General features: G+C 38.4%; 2 pseudogenes; both read left to right on the top strand.

The window, feature by feature from the left end:
- Positions 1-7,930: 7,930 nt before the first annotated feature.
- On the top strand, positions 7,931-11,542 carry LOC109104906 (annotated as a pseudogene).
- A 5,219-nt stretch (positions 11,543-16,761) lies between these two features.
- LOC109104904 lies at positions 16,762-18,759 on the top strand (annotated as a pseudogene).
- The last annotated feature ends 2,750 nt before the right edge of the window (positions 18,760-21,509 follow it).

The following is a 21,509-nucleotide window of genomic DNA, read 5'->3' as shown; positions in this document are numbered from 1 at the left end:
TTATTTATACTGAAAAAAGAGAAGTATCTTTGTGTTTTGGGCTTGGATGAGGACCATGATTGAACCAAGTGAACAGTCAACCTAGCTCTTTTCAAACTTCTACTACATTGCCAAAGAGGAAAAACTGCCTGATGGGAAGTCTAGGAGGATGGGGAGTCTCAGAGTCCTTTATCCACATCAGGTTCAGCCAGAGGAGGTAGTTCAAGACAGCAAGGCTCCTCCCCATGGCATAGCCGATTGAGTATGCTATCATCTTATTGGAGGCTGTGAGGCTTAAAAAATAACTCAGGGTCCAGGCCAGTCTAGTCCATGATTCTGAGGAGCTTGACCTGGTAAACTTGTATCATGGCCTCGCAGCAGTGTAAACCTTACCAGCCAGATTGATGGTGAGGCAACATGTTTTGGATGGATGAGCCACATGTGACTGCAGCCACTGGGCACAGGTAAGGGTGTGAACTTCCTCCATGATTCTTTCATACCCTTGGCAATTCGGCGCCATCCAGCTTCATGAATATAGAAGACCCTGAAGTGTGTGCACGATCTGAACTTGGGGTACACCAGTACTTGGTGAACTTGTCGTGGACCTCTGTGGAGCTGCCTTTTGATGCCGAAAACACTCATAAAAGAGGAGTGCATTTCAGACTGTGCTCCTCCACAGCCTTTTAATACAATATTTGGAAAACCTCCACCTCAGCACTGAGGTCACACAAGAAGTTCAGGAGAAAATAAAGTGACAGGAGAAATATGTCTGCGCTTAACAAGAATCTCCAGTGGCAATTCATTAAACAAGTATACTGTATTTTAATTTGCTATTTTAAACTCTGAGTGGTAATTATGCTGCTCATTTTTGCTTTTGTTAAGCATTTTCATGGGGATGGACTGAGGCTCTGTGCCTTCAAAAGAACCTTTATATGCAGGACAGCCTTCTGCTTTCACTTGGATATTGTCCAAAAGTCTACAATAAGTACCAAAAAACACTCACAGACCTGTCCAGCCATAAATCAGGATACTGTAGGCACAAGAATTAAACCAGCTGTGGTTGACAATGTTTTGATAAAAGATAGCACACTTCATGTGCACTTGCAGACTTGTGGACTTACAATGGCTGCCGACTATCTAAGGCATTGTTGTCATAACATGTTGCTATGGGTCGCATCTTACTGACAGACTGGCATTCTGTCACCATGAGGTTCATGTTTTCTGTCCTTATCTCTACTTTTTTTCCACTTTATGTTGCAATTATTCTGCTTATTGTACATATAAAATACAAGATATTTATATCAGTAGTCCAATATTCACAATTGTGACCACACAATTGTCTTTTTACAATGTCTACTATTGTAACATGTTTACATCTACCAGTGTCTTTATATAGTGTCTGCATATATATATATATATATATATATATATATATATATATATATACTCACATCCAAGTTACCCCCTTTTTGAACTTTTGCCATCTGGCCGGCGCTTCAGAGCTGCAAATACCAAGACAGTCAGGCACAAGAACAGTTTTTCCCCCAGGCAATCTACCTCATGAACAGATAATGTTCCCCACTTATTCAATAAAAATGTGCATATCCGTATATTTATTTGTTACCCCTCCATCCAAGTACATCCCTGCATCTTACTCTATTCTATTCCATTATCATCTGTAGCACAACTGTTCATACAAATTATTTATTTGCAATTTTTTTCTTTTTTTTTCTCTGTGTGTTGTTGTTGTCTCTGTGTACTGGAAGCTTATGTCACTAAAACAAATTCCTTGTATGCGCAAGCATATTTGGCAATAAAGTTCTTCCTGATTCTCATTCTGATTATATATATATATATATATATACAGAGAGAGAGAGAGAGAGAGAGAGAGAGAAATGTGTATCTTATACATATATGTAATATGCATATATGTACTTTAAGTGTGCACCAAGCACTAGGTAAATACATGTATCGGGACTGGGTCTCGGTATCGGTAGATACTCAATATTCAGTGACAAATCCGATCGGGGGCATAAAAAACCTGCTTGGGACATCCCTACTCTGAATCAATACACATTTTAGTCAACTGTTACACAAAATGAGTTATCAAACTGAATCAGCATTGAACTGTATTGACTGTAACGTTAACTGTTCCATGTGACTTGAGAAGCGTTTTTGGCCCAATTTACCTGCACGACACTTTTATTGGTGAAATTTTATACACAGAATGAGAATCAGAATGAGCATTATTGCCAAGTGTGTTTACACACACAAGGAATTTGTCTTGGTGACAGGAGCTTCCAGTGCAGAAAGTGCAGACAGTGCAGACATACACAAAAAGGGTAATAAAATGAAATATAACACAGATTACAAACATAATGCAGAAAAACATATAATTTAAGGTAATAAAATGAAATATGACACTAATAATAAGGAGAATAGACAAATAAAAGAAATAACTATATGGAAATATAAAAATATAGTGAAAAAAAAATACCAATAGACAGAATTATGAATGTATCATGGGTATCATCATGGGTAATGTAGTCTGGAGGTACGTTACTTGCATTGCCTGTGTAAAGGGGGTTCCCTTTGTTGTCGGGGTTTCCCGAGGTTGCTGATTGGCTGGAAGTTCAGTAGATAGTAGAAGTGAGGTTTTGGGAAGCCCGTGGTTGGGCATAGGCTGACGATGCGGAGTTGTGGGCTGGTTGAAGTTTCAGACGGGCACGCGAGGTCTGACTCAGAGACATGGTGATACAAAACTTAACTCAGAACACAAAAACTCTCAAACGGAAAAGAAAAGAAACTAAAGTAAAGAATAGAAGTAAAGTTTGCCGAGACTAGGTGGTGTTTTTTCTCATCGTGGCTAAGTAGCAGCAGGCGTTCAGGCCAAAACACGCTGGAACAGCGCTCAAAAAACGCTAAAAGTGATGACTAAAAGCAGCAGCTGAAAAGCAAAATTTGATGGTGTCCTGAGTATTTAAACTGGCCTTTCGGCCACACCTCAAATGTTGTCTTGACCAATTAGATATTGTCTTTGCTCGAGGTGTCACGATGTTTGTCCTACCCATTCATAAATCATATGTTATCTTATCAATCACGTGGTCCGAATTTTCCAGCTCTTGCAGGGTATAATTATGGACATGATTCCTATGATAAGAATATGATACATTTGACAAATAACTGATGGTCAGCAACGTTTTAAGCAAGAAGATTCGAACACACACATACTAAACATGAATATGAATACTTAAGCTATTCAATAGTTATTAAAAAGACACACAATAAGTGATTAGAAACATGATAGTCAAATGTGTGGGTTTCATAAATGATATGGAGTTAAGCAATGGACTGATATTCCTTTAGAAGTCTTTTTGAGTTCATTTTGGTGCATCTACATCTGTAAAAGACAGTTTCTCTGTTTTTCTTTGACATAAGGATGTTCTGTGGAGACCAGAGGTTAAAAGGTCCCCTTAGGAATTTCAGTCTGGTTTTGCTAGGTGGGGGGAAGTCAATCCAACGATCTTGATTACCATCATGGGTTTACATGTGATGGTCGGGCTGTGCATCTCTTTGACCATCAATCTGGATTACTTGCCCCAAATTTGACAATCTCTTCTCTGAATTGAAATTGTCAATAATTGTTCTAATGGTGTTAATGTTGAAAGCTGTTCTCTGAAAGATTTGGTTGGTTATCTTGCTTCAGACTGTGGTGCTAGGAGTTGATTTACAACATCCTGTTGCCTTTCTGTGGAATTCGGACGAGAGTGAACCTTAGGAGGAGGATGTTATATCTTTAACACTTTCTGATACTGAGGTTAGTGCTCTGCTGGGTTCTACCCAGGAAGAGCAGGAGATGTCTGAGGGTGGTGAAGAAGCTGAGGCTGAGCCTTCTCAATCCTCCTGCCCTGCATATGTAGAGCTGTTGGAGGTTATGGATCGCGCCACGGCAAAGTTGGACTTACCATGTAAGCGTGCAAGGTGATGCCGCGAGGTCGGCTCAACGAGCGTTATCTTTCTGACCATAGCCCTCCAGCTCAGGTGAGCCTTCCATTTTTGCCTGATCTCCATGCAGAGGTCAAAAGGAATGGAAGAGGCCATTTTTTTCTCGCATCCATCGGTTTCAGCATATGAGTCATGCCAACATCGAGGCGATGCGCGAAAGCAGCTCTGAGAGGATGCCCCCTGTAGAAGAGACGCTGGCTAGATATCTTTCTGTGGGGGAGACGTCCTCTCTTAAATCTCCCACCCTGCCATCTAAGCCCCTTCAGGATACATCTCGCTTAAATGGCAAGGCATACGCAGCAGCAGGTCAGGCTCTGGCTTCTTTGCACACGATTGGTGGTGCTTCAAGCATATCAGGCTGATCTGCTGAAGAACCTGAATAAAGGCGAGGGCCTTTCTCCTGATCAGGTAGCCGAGTTGCGCCGCACCACAGATCTCTCTCTCCATGCTACCAAGCAGGCCGCCTCCGCCATGGGAAGGTCTATGGTGGCCATGGTGGTAACGGAGAGACATTTGTGGGTGAACCTGGCAGACATCGGGAAGAAAGAAAGGGGCTTTCTTCTCGATGCTCCGGTGTCGCCTTCCGAACTTTTCGGTACCTCCTTTGAGAGGGTAGTCGTGAAGTTCTCGACTGCTCTCCTGGCGGGTCTTCCTGCATGTACTATCAAGCCTCTGCAACTGATCCAGAATACAGCAGCGAGGGTTGTCTTCAATGAGTCAAAAACAGCTCACGTTACTCCTCTCCTCATCAGGTTACACTGGCTACCAGTAGCCGCTCACATCAAATTCAAGGTACTGATGCTTGCCTACAAGACGACCACTGGCAAGGCACCAACATACCTAAGCTCACTGGTTCAATTTTATGCGCCCTCCAGAAGTTTGTGCTCTGCAAGTGAACGACGCCTTGTGGTGCCATCCCAAAGAGGTTCAAAATCACTCTCACAGACCTTTTCCTGGACTGTGCCCAGCTGGTGGAATGACCTCCCAATCTCAATTCGAACAATTCGAGTCTTTACTCATTTTCAAAAAACATCTAAAGACTCATCTTTTTTGCCAGCACATAACCAACTAATACTAGTACTTACCTTAAAAAATCATATTCTAAAAAAAAAAAAAAAAAACCCTGACTACATGTTCTGCACTAGACTAACTGAGACTTGTCATGGCACTTGTATACCGTTGTTGTTCTCTTGTTGATCTGATTGCTTCTATTGTTCTCATTTGTAAGTCGCTTTAGATAAAAGCGTCTGCTAAATGATTAAATGTAAAATGTAAATGTAAGTTCAGGGAGGCGAAGGCATGCTCACCTGCCTTCAAATCCTTCATTCCACAAAGGTCAAGGTCTGAGCCAGAACAACAAAGGGGTCCTGGTCTGTTTCGATCTGAGGATCAGAGACGGGCACGGAAGGTTAGTGTCGCGACTCGCGCTCCTCCCCCACCTGCGGGTAGGGATAAGAGGAATCGTGGGTCATGGGGAGGTAGGCAAGACCTAAGGGATGTGATCCAGACGAGGCAGCATTCTCGTCCGAATCAGAGCAATACTTAGGTATCTACTCGTTCCCTTTGGTTTTATATCTGCTCTTATGCTCCTCTTCCTAATTCCCCTGTAACCACCAGCTCTCCGTCTGACCAAGGTTAGGTGGGAACTTCTTGCATAACAGTCTCCTATGCTGGACCAATGATGCTTCGGTTGGTTCTATGTTCATAGTAACCACCTTACTGATGGTCCAGACTAAAAGGAGGCACCCCTTGAGCGGGGCTCCAGTGCAGGATCCAGGGTGGGTGAGTATGAAACCAATTCTATATATACTTATATATGTATCAAATTGCTGGTGGTTATATGTGTACTAATCCTCTATGAGTTTTCTTTGCAGTGCTCAATTACAGTGTTTACTAAACACTCGTCTGCATTATGTCCAGCCGGTATGATAGCCCTGATTCTTTGCAGTGCTCAATTACAGTGTTTACTAAACACTCGTCTGCATTATGTCCTGCCGGTATGATACCCCTGATTCCGACTTCATGTTTTCGGTATCAGGCAGACAAGATCACAGGTTTCCGTGGGAGCCTTCTTGATCATCAGGCCTGGCACGGCACTGCAAGGTATTTCAGGGATGTCCGGCTTCCTGGTCACTTGGATATCCCTTATTGCTGACGCATCGAGCGGGAAGTGGAGGTGGCAGTTACAGAAATCTTCTTGTATTTGCTGCTTCAGGTGATGCTCCCCTCGCCAGAGGTTTATAAATTTGAGCTTGCCTCTCCCGTGCGTTCGGCACCTCTGCGATGCCTTAGGAAGCTTTAAGTACACACGCTAAGCTCTGTGTACTTTCTAAAAAGTGGTAAGTGTGCACTTTCTGAAATCCTTTACTGTAAGGGTTACAAGCTCAGCTTCGTTCCCTTTCTTTGAGATGGTTAGACCTTGGTTCCTGGGCTCCACTCAGCCAGTGTATCTTTATTTATACACTTCAAGCATTGCTTCACTCAACATGAGGGGCTATTTGGGTGGTTCTCGTGGTAGTTTAGCAGCACTCCCCTTTACCAAAAAAGGTCACCTATGAGTGTGCTACTCTCTTTCTGAATTCTGAGTTCTCCTCTCACGTAAGATTGAGGTCTCTGTTTTTTCCCCAGAGCGCTCCAGCATTACTACCACAGATCGAGTTGATGACTCTCAAACATATGGTTTTGGGATGCACCATATATATATATAAACTGTATAAATGATTCTCCTGTATACCTATGCCATTAATAGTATTAGGTATTTTTATTTAAATAATTTTATTTGGAAAGTGATTTATTTATTAAAAGTTTTAGAAAAAATAATAAGGTGTATATATGTATGTACAGTATATGTATATATATATATTCTTTTTTATTAATTTTTTTGACAATTAATACTGAAACTGTTCAAGCATGTCCTGCTGTGTCTGAAATCACTCACTCAATGACCATTTTTAAATTAAGAAAGTGCCAGTCTATTGGAACCCAGCATTTAAGATGCTCTTGCCATTTTGTTTGAAATATATATATATCAGGCAGTCAGTAACCAAGCTGAGAATAACAACCCCATGGCCCCAGGTAATTTCCTCATCACTGGAGAAATCAAGCAATTTCAGGAGTGCTTCTCTTTATATTGAGGTAACAAACTGGACAGTGTTTGAAGTTTCATCCCTGCCTGCTGCAACCTTCTCAGAATTGTGCTAGTATGATGCCCAGCTGCTTATGCAATACTGTCAAACCTTCAGGACCCCTGTGTTCACTGGTGGACTGGAGGTCAGCAGAATGTTGGCCAAGAAAGAAATATTGCTGACAAGGGACAAGATTCTTTACTGCCAGTAGTTTCATTTACTGTTTTCAACCAATCTCAGCCAGTGTCATACCTGGTACTTTCAAAGATAAAGATTTTAATCATTTATTTAATGCTTATGTAAAGGAATAGTAAATACACAGATACTTTGCATTCACAGGTACCTTTCAAACTGAAACCACAGTATCTTTTTAAAAATGCTACAGTCTTCAACTCTGAGCATAACTGTTCTGCTGCTTTGTAACAGTACCATGTATTTGGAGAGATTATTGACACATTCAAGACATGTTCTTCGCTGTTCACTGAACATTATTTATAGAATTGCTCATCTTAGGCCCACTCAGTGTGTTAAACATCAGAAGATTTGTCATAGCCACGTGATGGCATATCATTTGCTACACAAACCTTTGACACCCACAACCACACAATCATCACACGAAAAGACAGGTTAGAGAAACAACATATTTATACTATGATGTTTGGCTTTTAAAAATATTTGTTAAATGTTTAAAATAACAATGCTGTCATTTTTAAAGACATTATAATTACAATTCTAGAAAACTGATCTTTCTGAATGATGTTAAATTTTGCACCAATAATGAACTGACAGAAATATTGACATTTTCTTCTCTCACTACAGATCATGGGGCTGATGCAGGTTTACCTTGTTGTTTTCTTGGCATTGCTTCTCATGACCATTTCGGGAGAAGATGCCTTGGGTGCATCAAAAGAGTGTAAGGATGCTCCCTTTGTTCCAGGACACAATCTTGCTGGAGAAGGATTTGATGTTGTGACCATGGAGCGAAAAGGTTCTTATGTGATCAACACAGAAATGTGGGATTTAGGAAATGGCACTTGTAAATTGCGCAAAAACAAGTACATGAATGGAATAAAACAGAAGCTACCCGCAGCAGTTGTAGACTGGAGGACCTTGCCGAAGTGTTCAATGAAAGTCTCCAGTCAGATCTTTGAATCAAGTGAAGCACTGGTTAATGATTCATCATCAGCACTCTCAGTCAGCTGGAAAGTTGGTATAGATGTGAAGGCTGCTGGAGCTGCAGTTGGAAGCACTCATTCCAGGGAAGCAAAATTTGCAATGACAAAATCAAAAGACGACAAATACAGTTTCACCAAACATGAAGTTGGGTGCAACTTTTACAGGTGAGAGAGCTGGGATCTTTTTTTCTTTCTCTTCACTCATATGGTTAAAAAGATAATGACTATGCAAAGAAATAAAAATATTAATTTCATACAACCTCAAATCAGAAAAAGTTGGGACAGTATGGAAAACGCAAATAAAAAAAGAAAGTAGTGATTTCTAAATTTACTTTGACTTGTATTTCATTGCAGACAATATGAAAACAAAATATTTCATGTTTTGTCTGGTAAACTTCATGTCATTTGTTAATATGCATCCTTTCCTGTCATTCAGACCTGCAACACATTTAAAAAAAAGTTGGGACAGGAGCAATTTAGGGCTAGTAATGAGGTAAAATTGTTAAATAATGATGTGATTTGAAACAGGTGATGTCAACAGGTGATTGTAATTATGATTTGGTACAAAAGGAGCATCCAAGAAAGGTCTAATCCTTTAGGAGCAAAGATGGGCCGAGGATCGCCACTTTGCCAACAAATACGTGAGAAAATTATTAAAATGTTTAAAAACGATGTTCCTCAAAGAAAGATAAGAAGAGATTTGGATATTTCACATTCAACAGTGCATAACATAATTAAAAGATTCAAGGAATCTGGAGGAATTTCAGTGCGTAAAGGACAAGGGCGCAAGCCTAAGCTGAACAACCGTGATCTCCGATCCTTCAGGCGGCACTGCATCAAGAATCGTCATTCATCTATAAGCGATATCACCACATGGGCTCAGGACTACTTTAGCAAACCTTTGTCAAGTACCACAATACATAGTTACATCCACAAATGCCAGTTAAAACTGTACTGTGCCAAAAGGAAGCCCTATGTTAACAGTGTCCAGAAGGGCCGTCGACTTCCCTGGGCTCGGAGGCATCTGGGATGGACCATCACACAGTGGAAACGTGTACTGTGGTCAGATGAATCAGTATTTCAGGTATTTTTTGGGAGGAATGGACGCCGTGTGCTTCGGACCAAAGAAGAAAAGGATCATCCAGAGTGTTACCAGCAACAAGTCCAAAAGCCAGGGTCTGTCATGGTATGGGGTTGTGTCAGTGCCCTTAGCAAAGGTAACTTGCACTTCTGTGAAGGCACCATTAATGCTGAAAAGTACATAGAGATTTTGGAGCATAATATGCTGCCTTCAAGAAGACATCTTTTCCAGGGACGTCCATGCATATTTCAACAAGACAATGCAAAACCACATTCTGCACACATTACAAAGTCCTGGCTGCGGAGGAAGAGGGTACGGGTACTTGACTGGCCTGCCTGCAGTCCCGACCTGAAGCGCAAAATGCGACAACGAAGACCCCGTACTGTTGCCCACCTTAAGACTTGTTTGCAGGAAGAATGGGACAAAATTACACCTGAAACACTTCATCATTTGGTGTCTTCAGTCCGTCTTTTAAATGTTGTGAAAAGGAATGGCAACATTACAAAGTGGTAAATGGTTTACTGTCCCAACTTTTTTTAAATGTGTTACAGGTCTGAATGACAGGAAAGGATGCATATTTACAAATGACATGAAGTTGACCAGACAAAACATGAAATATTTTTTGTTCATATTGTCTGCAATGAAATACAAGTCAAAGTAAATTTAGAAATCACTTCTTTTTTTTTTTTTTTGCGTTTTCCATACTGTCCCAACTTTTTCTGATTTGGGGTTGTACTATTTCTTCATTGATTACACAAAATTTAAATGTGTTTAATGTTTCTTTACAGATATCGTGTAGCTGCAAAGCCTCCTCTTCATGAAGAGTTTCTTGAAGCAATCAAATCACTCCCTGCATACTATGATCCAGATGCCTACCGCAACCTGATCTCCACATATGGCACTCACTATACCACAAGTGTTAAGTTAGGGGGTCAAATGAAAGCCATAACAGCCATCAAATCCTGTCAGGCTGCAGTGAGTGGACTTACAGACACCGCGGTAAAGGACTGTTTGGATGTGGAAGCTTCTGGTTCCTACAGTGCAGCAACTGTGAAGACAGAAGCACATTTTTGTCAAGAACAGAAGAAGAAGATGGGCACAAATGAAAAGTTCAGCTCCATGTTCAGTGAGCGTCAGACAGAGATTATTGGAGGAAACATAATTGGAGAACATCTGCTTTTTTCTGGTTCATCACACCCAGATTCCCTTAAAAAATGGCTTGAGTCTTTGAAGAGTCTTCCTGACATTGTGCATTACTCTCTGAAACCCCTCCATTTCTTACTGAGTAATAAACACCCTGCAAGAAAAGGACTGAAGAAAGCTGTTGAAGAATACATCATTCAAAATGCGCTCATGAAGGTTTGCTCTGAGCCTTGCAAGATTGGCAGGAAATGCAGTGCAAGAGACCGATGTGCTTGTGTTTGTGAAAGTAGTCAAATTATAAAGTCTAACTGCTGTCCAGCTGCAAAAGGCCTTGCCACCCTCAAAGTCTACAATCTCAGAGCCAAAGGTCTGTATGGAGATACATATACACAAACAGACGGCACTGTAACTGTTACATATGACAAACAAATCAAGCGCACTGTGACCATTGATAATAATGACAATCCATGTTGGCCAGAAACATTTGAGTTTGGACCTATTAAGATCAGAATGGCCAATAAACTAACTTTTGAAGTATATGATGCAGACAGCTACTGGAACAGCGATCTCCTTGGTACATGCTCTTTTGATCTTAGAAGTGGAGTTGTGACTGATGCTTGTGTTTTTAAATATGGCACCTTCTATTTTACCTATGAAGTGAAATGTGCACCCAGTCTGCAGGGCCCACAGGTGTAATGAACACAAACCTTCTCCAATGGCTGCCCATCTGGCTGATATTTTCAGCTCAAGAAATGGTGTTCTGGTTAAAGACCTGCCGAGACTTGAACTAGCTCTCAATGACTCAGATAAGTTCAGTTTCAAGAGAACTTATGGAAAGCTGATGATGCTGTGACCTGCATCTTGAATCTTTTATGCCTGAAAAACAGCCCTAAACAGCACTTTCATCTGCTAGAAAAAAATACATATGTAACCTTTGCTTACTTATTTTCCCATTACTAAAAAAAAAAAAAAAAAAAAAAAAAAAAAAAAAATATATTATTCTCTGTGTTTTTGCATCAATAAAGCATTTCAAAGACATCTATGTGTTTAAGTTTTGTTTTTTTACTTACAAAATACTAAATCAACGAACAGTGCACTAACCACAGGCAGTGCTGCTCCTGCCCCATTTGGCATCATAGACAAGAAACAAGAAACTCCACCCTCATCAGCAAATTGTCACACTTTTGATTTATTTTTTTATATATTTACAACAGTCATATTTCATTCCAGGTAAATTTTTGCAGGCTGCAACTTAAGATTATGTTAGGGTAAAATTTAGGGTAATAAAATGAAATATAACACAGAGTACACTAATAATAAGGAGAATAACCAATAAATAAAATAAATATCTACAGTATGGTAATAAAAATATAGTAAAAAAATACCAATAGACAGAATTATGAACGTATCATGGGTATCACCATGGGTAATGTAGTTTTCACAAGAAAATCAGCTGTTAAACACGTTTATTTTATGAAATGAGTTTAAATAATGTGAACGTATGGCTTCAACAAAAGCACATCACTGATTAACTACCTCAGAACTCACAGGAGTTTTAAGATATCATTAAAAATGTATTTGCTTATGGAGAAAGTAAATGGAGTTTTTACTTTCAGAAACCAACTGTTGGACTCTATTGCCGTATTAACTAACTTCAAATGATCATAAGCATTCAACACAAATGAATACTATATTAATAGCATCATATAACAGTAACTGGAGCCTTTAGTTAGGGATAATGTACATCCAGCCGGTTGTTTATGTTTACTTTAAGAATTTTATGTGTTATTTTCACAGTCATACAGTACCTGTTAAAACAGGACACAATGCTCCACTGACATCCATAAAAAAAAAAAAAAAAAAAAAAAAAAAAAATATTAAGAAAGCACCAGTCTATTGGAACCCAGCATTTTAAGATGCTCTTGCCATTTTGTTTGAAATATATGTATATATAGGTTATTGAGACATTCAAGACATGTTCTTCGCGCTGTTTACTAAACATTATTTATAGAATTGCTCATCTTAGGCCCACTCAGTGTGTTAAAAAACAAAAAAATATTCATAACAACCACATCAAATAACATCATCAACAAAAAAAACCTAAAACAACAAACAAACAAACAACAAACAAAAAAAAAGACAGGTTAGAGAAACAACATATTTCTACTATGATGTTTGGCTTTTAAAAATATTTGTTAAATGTTTAAAATAACAGTGCTGTAATTTTTAAAGACATTATTGTTAAAATTCTAGAAAACTGATCTTTTTGAATGATATTAAATTTTACACAAGTAATGAACTGACAGAAATATTGACATTTTCCTTTTTTGCTACAGATCATGGGGCTTTTCCAGATTTACCTAATTTTCTTGGCATTGCTTCTCATGACCATTTCTGGAGAAGATGACTTGGGGGCATCAAAAGAGTGTAAGGATGCTCCCTTTGTTCCAGGATACAATCTTGCTGGAGAAGGATTTGATGTTGTGACCATGGAGCGAAAAGGTTCTTATGTGATCAACACAGAAATATGGGATTTGGGAAATGGCACTTGTAAATTACGCAAAAACAATTACATGAATGGAATTAAACAAAAGCTACCAGCAGCAGTTGTAGACTGCAGGAACTTGCCAAAGTGTTCAATGAAAGTCTCCAGTCAGATCTTTGAATCAAGTGAAGCCCTGCTCAATGATTCATCACAAACACACTCACACAAAACGAAAGTTGGTATAGATGTGAAGGCTGTTGGAGCTGCAGTTGGAAGCACTCATTCCAGGGAAGCAAAATTTGCAATGACAAAATCAAAAAATGACAAATACAGTTTCACCAAACATGAAGTTGGGTGCAATTTTTACAGGTGAGAAAGCTGGGATCTTTTTTTCTTTCTCTTCACTCATACGGTTAAAAAGATGACTATGCAAAGAAATAAAAATATTAATTGCATACTATTTCTTCATTGATTATACAAAATTTAAATGTGTTTACTGTTTCTTTACAGATATCGTGTAGCTGCAAAGCCTCCTCTTCATGAAGAGTTTCTTGAAGCAATCAAATCACTCCCTGCATACTACGATCCAGACGCCTACCACAACCTGATCTCCACATATGGCACTCACTATACCAAAAGTGTTAAGTTAGGGGGTCAAATGAAAGCCATAACAGCCATCAAAACCTGTCAGGCTGCAGTGAGTGGACTTACAGACACTGCGGTAAAGGACTGTTTGGATGTGGAAGCTTCTGGTTCCTACAGTGCAGCAACTGTGAAGGCAGAAGCACATTTTTGTAAAGAAAAGAAGAAGAAGATGGGCACAAATGAAAAGTTCAGCTCCATGTTCAGTGAGCGTCAGACAGAGATTATTGGAGGAAACATAAATGGAGAAGATCTGCTTTTTTCTGGTTCATCACACCCAGATTCCCTTAAAAAATGGCTTGAATCTTTGAAAAGTCTCCCTGACATTGTGCATTACTCTCTGAAACCCCTCCATTTCTTACTGAGTAAAAAACATCCTGCAAGAAAAGGACTGAAGAAAGCTGTTGAAGAATACATCATTCAAAATTCCCTCATGAAGGTTTGCTCTGAGCCTTGCAAGACTGGCAGGAAGAGCAGGGCAAGAGACCGATGTGCTTGTGAAAGTAGTCAAATTATAAAGTCTCATTGCTGTCCAGCTGCAAAAGGCCTTGCCACCCTCAAAGTCTACAATCTCAGAGCCAAAGGTCTGTATGGAGATCAATATACACAAACAGACGGCACTGTAACTGTTACATATGACAAACAAATCAAGCGCACTGAGACCATTGATGATGACGACAATCCACGTTGGCCAGAAATATTTGAGTTTGGACCTATTAAGATCAAAATGGCCAATAAACTGACTTTTGAAGTATATGATGCAGACAGGTACTGGAACAGCGATCTCCTTGGTACATGCTCTTTTGATATTAGAAGTGGAGTTGTGACTGATACTTGTGTTTTTAAATATGGCACCTTCTATTTTACCTATGAAGTGAAATGTGCACCCAGTCTGCAGGGCCCACAGTGTAATGAACACAAACCTTCTCCAATGGCTGCCCATCTGGCTGATATTTTCAGTTCCAGAAATGGTGTTCTGGTTAAAGACCTGCCGAGGCTTGAACTAACTCTCAATAACTCAGATAAGTTCAATTTCAAAAGCACTTATGGAAAGCTGATGATGCTGTGACCTGCATCTTGAATCTTTTATGCCTAAAAATTGCCATAAACAGCACTTTCATCTGCTAGAAAAACAATACATCTGTAATCTTTGCTTACTTATTTTCCCATTACTGATATCAAAAAATATATATTTTATATTATTCTCTGTGTTTTTCATCAATAAAGCATTTTAAAGACATCTATGTGTTTAAGTTTTGTTTTTTTACTTACAAAATACTAAATCAACGAACAGTGCACTAACCACAGGCAGTGCTGCTCCTGCCACATTTGGCATCATAGACAAGAAACAAGAAACTCCACCCTCATCACCACTTGAGCAAATTGTCACACTTTTGATTTATTTTTTTATTTATTTACAACAGTCATATTTCATTCCAGGTAAATTTTTGCAGGCTGCAACTTAAGATTATGTTAGGGTAAAATTTAGGGTAATAAAATGAAATATGACACTAATAATAAGGAGAATAGCCAATAAATAAAATAAATAACTACAGTATGGTAATAAAAATATAGTGAAAAAATACCAATAGACAGAATTATGAGCGTATCATGGGTATCACCATGGGTAATGTAGTTATCACAAGAAAATCAGCTGTTAAACACATTTATTTTATGAAATAAGTTTAAATAATGTGAACGTATGGCTTCAACAAAAGCACATCACTGATTAACTACCTCAGAACTCACAGGAGTTTTAAGATATCGTTAAAAATTAATTTGCTTATGGAGAAAGTAAATGGAGTTTTTACTTTCAGAAACCAACTGTTGGACTCTATTGCCGTATTAACTAACTTCAAATGATCATAAGCATTCAACACAAATGAATACTATATTAATAGCATCATATTACAGTAACTGGAGCCTTTAGTTAGGGATAATGTACATCCAGCCGGTTGTTAATGTTTACTTTAAGAATTTTATGTGTTATTTTCACAGTCATACAGTACCTGTTAAAACAGGACACAATCCTCCACTGACATCCATAAATATATATATATTAAAAAAAAAAACTGTATACATTATTCACCGGTATACCTATGCCATTAATAGTATTAGGTATTTTTATTGAAACAATTTTATTTGAAAAATTATTTATTAAAAAAATTCTTTAAGATGCTCTTTCCATTTTGTTTGAAATATATATATATCAGGCAGTCAGAAAGCAAGCTGAGAATGACAACCCCATGGCCCCAGGTAACTTCCTCATCACTGGAGAAATCAAGCAATTTCAGGAGTTCTTCTCTTTATATTGAGGTAAGAAACTGGACAGTGTTTGAAGTTTCATCCCTGCCTGCTGCAACCTTCTCAGAATTGTGCTAGTATGATGCCCAGCTGCTTGTGCAATACTGTCAAACCTTCAGGACCCCTGTGTTCACTGGTGGACTGTCTGGAGGTCAGCAGAATGTTGGCCAAGAAAGAAATATTGTTGACGAGGGACAAGATTCTTTGTCACTGCCAGTAGTTTCATTTACTGTTTTCAACCAATCTCAGCCAGTGTCATACCTGGTACTTTCAAAGATAAAGATTTTAATCATTTATTTAATGCTTATGTAAAGGAATAGTAAATACACAGATACTTTGCATTCACAGGGAACCTTTCAAACTGAAACCACAGTATCTTTTTAAAAATGCTAGAGTCTTCAATTCTGAGCATAACTGTTCTGCTGCTTTGTAACAGAACCATGCATTTGGAGAGATTATTGACACCTTCAAGACATGTTCTTCGCTGTTTACTGAACATTATTTATAGAATTGCTCATCTTAGGCCCACTCAGTGTGTTAAACGTCAAAAGATTTGTCATAGCCACGTCATGGAATATCATTTGCAACACAAACCTTTGAAACCCATAACCACACAATCATCATACGAAAAGACAGGTTAGAGAAACAACATATTTATACTATGTTTTGCTTTTAAAAATATTTGTTAAATGTTTAAAATAACAATGCTGTAATTTTTAAAGACATTATTGTTACAATTCTAGAAAACTGATAGTTTTGAATGATGTTAAATAAAGTAATGAACTGACAGAAATATTGACATTTTCTTATCTCGCTACAGATAATGGGGCATTCCCAGATTTACCTAATTTTCTTGCTTCTCATGACCATTTCTGGAGAAGATGACTTGGGGGCATCAAAAGAGTGTAAGGATACCCCCTTTGTTCCAGGATACAATCTTGCAGGAGGATTTGATGTTGTGACCATGGAGCGAAAAGGTTCTTATGTGATCAACACAGAAATATGGGATTTAGGAAATGGCACTTGTAAATTACGCAAAAACAATTACATGAATGGAATACAACAGAAGCTACCAGCAGCAGTTGTAGACTGGAGGACCTTGCCGAAGTGTTCAATGAAAGTCTCCAGTCAGATCTTTGAATCAAGTGAAGCACTGGTTAATGATTCATCATCAGCACTCTCAGTCAGCTGGTATAGATGTGTCAGCTATAGTCAGCTCAGAAAGTTGGTATAGATGTGAAGGCTGCTGGAGCTGCAGTTGGAAGCACTCATTCCAGGGAAGCAAAATTTGCAATGACAAAATCAAAACATGACAAATACAGTTTCACCAAACATGAAGTTGGGTGCAATTTTTACAGGTGAGAGAGCTGGGATCTTTTTTTTTCTTTCTCTTCACTTATACGGTTAAAAAGATGACTATGCAAAGAAATAAAAATATTAATTGCATACTATTTCTTCATTGATTACACAAAATTTAAATGTGTTTACTGTTTCTTTACAGCTATCGTGTAGCTGCAAAGCCTCCTCTTCATGAAGAGTTTTTCTTGAAGCAATCAAATCACTCCCTGCCATACTACGATCCAGACGCCTACCACAACCTGAACACTCTCTCCACATATGGCACTCACTATACCACAAGTGTTTAAGTTAGGGGGTCAAATGAAAGCCATAACCGCCATCAAAAACCTGTCAGGCTGCAGTGAGTGGACTTACAGACACTGCGGCGTAAAGGACTGTTTGGATGTGGAAGCTTCTGGTTCCTACAGTGTAGCAACTGTGAAGGTAGAAGCACATTTTTGTAAAGAACAGAAGAAGAAGATGGGCAAAAAATGAAAAGTTCAGCTCCATGTTCAGTGAGCGTCAGACAGAGATTTATTGGAGGAAACATAAATGGAGAAGATCTGCTTTTTTCTGGTTCATCACACCCAGATTCCCTTAAAAAATGGCTTGAGTCTTTGAAGAGTCTCCCTGACATTGTGCATTACTCTCTGAAACCCCCTCCATTTCTTACTGAGTAAAAAAACACCCTGCAAGAAAAGGACTGAAGAAAGCTGTTCAAGAATACATCATTCAAAATGCACTCATGAAGGTTTTGCTCTGAGCCTTGCAAGATTGGCAGGAAATGCAGTGCAAGAGAGACCGATGTGCTTGTGTTTGTGAAAGTAGTCAAATTATAAAGTCTAACTGCTGTCCAGCTGAAAAAAAAGGACTTGCCACCCTCAAAGTCTACAATCTCAGAGCCAAAGGTCTGTATGGAGATCAATATACACAAACAGATGGAACTGTAACTGTTACATACGGCACGCAAATTCAAGCGCACTGAGACCATTGATGATGACGACAATCCACGTTGGCCAAATATTTGGAGTTTGGACCTATTAAGATCAAAATGGCCAATAAACTGACTTTTGAAGTATATGATGCAGACAGCTACTGGAACAGCGATCTCCTTGGTACATGCTCTTTTGATCTTAGAAGTGGAGTTGTGAGTGATGCTTGTGTTTTTACATATGGCACCTTCTTTTTTACCTATGAAGTGAAATGTGCACCCAGTCTGCAGGGCCCACAGTGTAATGAACACAAACCTTCTCCAATGGCTGCCCATCTGGCTGATATTTTTCAGCTCAAGAAATGGTGTTTCTGGTTAAAGACCTGCAGGACAGACTTGAATTAGCTCTCAATAACTCAGATAAATTCAATTTCAAGAGCACTTATGGAAAGCTGATGATGCTGGGACCTGCATCTTGAATCCATCCTTTATGCCTGAAAAACAGCCCTAAACACCACTTTCATCTGCTAGAATGCCAGAAAAAAAAAATGTATCTGTAACCTTGCTTACTTATTTTCCCATTACTGATATTTTACAAATGTTTTATATTATTCTCTGTGTTTTTGCATCAATAAAGCATTTTAAAAGACATCTATGTGTTTAAGTTTTTTTTACTTACAAAATACTAAATCAACTAACAACAGTGCACTAACCACAGGCAGTGCTGCTCCTGCCCCATTTGGCATCATAGACAAGAAACAAGAAACTCCACCCTCATCACCACTTGGGCAAATTGTCACACTTTTGATTTTTTTTTTTTTATTATTTTGCACATTTTTGCAGGCTGCAACTTAAGATTACGTTAGGGTAAAATTTAGGATAATAAAATGAAATATGACACTAAAAAAATAAGCAGAATAGCCAATAAATAAATATATAACTATATGGGTAATAAAAATATAGTGAAAAAAATACCAATAGACAGAATTATGAACATATCATGGGTATCATCATGCATAATGTAGTTTTTCACAAGAAAATCAGCTGTTAAACACGTTTATTTTAAGAATGTGAATGGATGGCTTCAACAAAAGCACCATCACTCATTAACTACCTCAGAACTCACAGGAGTTTTAAGTTTTCATTAAAAATTGATTTGCTTATGGAGAAAGTAAATGGAGTTTTTACTTTCAGAAACCACCTGTTGGGACTCTATTGCCGTATTAAACTAACTTCAAATGATCATAAGCATTCAATACAACTGAATACTATATTAATAGCATAATATAACAGTGGAACTGGAGCCTTAAGAAAGGGATAATGTACATCCAGCCGGTTGTTTATGTTTACTTTAAGAATTTTAGGTTTTTTCAGTCATACAGTACCTGTTAAAAACAGGACACAATCCTCTACTTGCTGACATCCATAATATATATATATATATATGCTATAGTATATAAAGAAAAAATCAAAATATAAACTGTATAATTATTCACCTGTGTCTACCTATGGCCATTTATAGTATTAGGTAGCTTTTATTTAAATAATTCTATTTGGAAAGTAATTTATTTCTTAAAAAATTTCTTACATTTAAAAAAATAAGGTGTGTTAGATATATATACACATATATATACATATATTTTTTTTTTTTTTTTTACAGAATTAATACTGAAACTGTTCAAGCGTGTCCTGCTGTGTCTGAAATCACTCACTCAATGAGTATTTTTAAATTAGAGAAAGCACCAGTCTATTGGAACCCACAGCATTTTAAGATGCTCTTGCCATTTTGTTTGAAATATATATATATATATATCATCAGGCATTCAGTAAGCAAGCTGAGAATATAACAAACCCCATGGCCGCTAGTGTAACTTCCTCATCACTGGAGCAAATCAAGCAATTTCAGGAGTGCTTCTCTTTATATTGAGGTACCAACTGGACAGTGTTTGAAGTTTCTTTCCTGCCTGCTGGCCAACCTTCTCAGAATTGTGCTAGTATGATGCCCAGCTGCTTATGCAATACTGTCAAACCTTCCGGACCCCTGTGTTCACTGGTGGACTGTCTGGAGGTCAGCAGAATGTTGGCCCAAGAAAGAAATATTATTGACAAAGGGGACAAGATTCTTTTCACTGCCAGTAGTTTCATTTTACTGTTTTCAAAGCAATCTCAGCCAGTGTCATACCTGATACTTTCAAAGATAAAAATTTTTAATCATTTATTTAATACTTATGTAAAGGAATAGTACACACACACATACTTTGCATTCACAGGTACCTTTGTCAAACTGAAACCACAGTATCTTTTTAAAAATGCTAGAGTCTTCAACTCTGAGCATAACTGTTCTGCTGCTGCTTTTGTAAAAGTACCATGCATTTGGAGAGATTATTGAAACCTTCAAGACATGTTCTTCGCTGTTCACTGAACATTTTTTATAGAATTGCTCATCTTAGGCCCACTCAGTGTGTTAAACGTCAGAAGATTTCTCATAGCCACGGATGGAATATCATTTGCAACACAAACCTTTGAAACCCATAACCACACAATCATCACACGAAAAGACAGGTTAGAGAAAAACAACCATATTTATACTATGTTTTACTTTAGAAAAATATTTGTTAAATGATGTTAAAAATAACAATGCTGTAATTTTTTTAAAAATATTATTGTTACAATTCTAGAAAACTGATCTTTTTTGAATGATATTAAATTTTACACAAGTAATGAACTGACAGAAATATTGACATTTTCTTATCTCGCTACAGATCATGGGGCTTTTCCAGATTTACCTAATTTTTGCTTGCCATTGCTTTCTCATGAGCATTTAATGGAGATGACGACTTGGGTGCATCAAAAGAGTGTAAGGATGCTCCCTTTGTTCCAGGAGTACAATCTTGCTGGTGAAGTGTCACGGTTGGTAAACCGTGATCTCTTGGGTGTTGGCACTTTGTGGTGAAGTCTGAGTGTTTCGCGTCTGCACTGATTAGTTTGTGGGGCGTCTCCGGTTAATTGTCATCAGCAAACAGCTGTCACTCATTACTCATTCCCCCTTTATATTGGCTTGTCTCATGTCTTGTGTTTTGTGAGATAGTTGTTTCATGTCGCGCTTACCCTGTTTGTTTGGCTTCTGTGTTGTCTGTTCGTGGTTTCCCGGAACCTCATCCACTCTATGCACTTCCCTACTCAGCCACAAATACTTACCTTCGGCTCTATTCCCGCAGCCAAGTTCCTGTGCCATCCTCTCCTGCTGCCTTCTCACCGTCATCATCCGGATTCCTCACCACCTCACCACCATCTTGGATTT

This window comes from Cyprinus carpio, chromosome A19 (assembly GCF_018340385.1).
Source record: "Cyprinus carpio isolate SPL01 chromosome A19, ASM1834038v1, whole genome shotgun sequence".
NCBI classification, from domain to species: Eukaryota; Metazoa; Chordata; class Actinopteri; order Cypriniformes; family Cyprinidae; genus Cyprinus; species Cyprinus carpio.
This window is presented reverse-complemented; position numbering and strand designations above follow the sequence as displayed.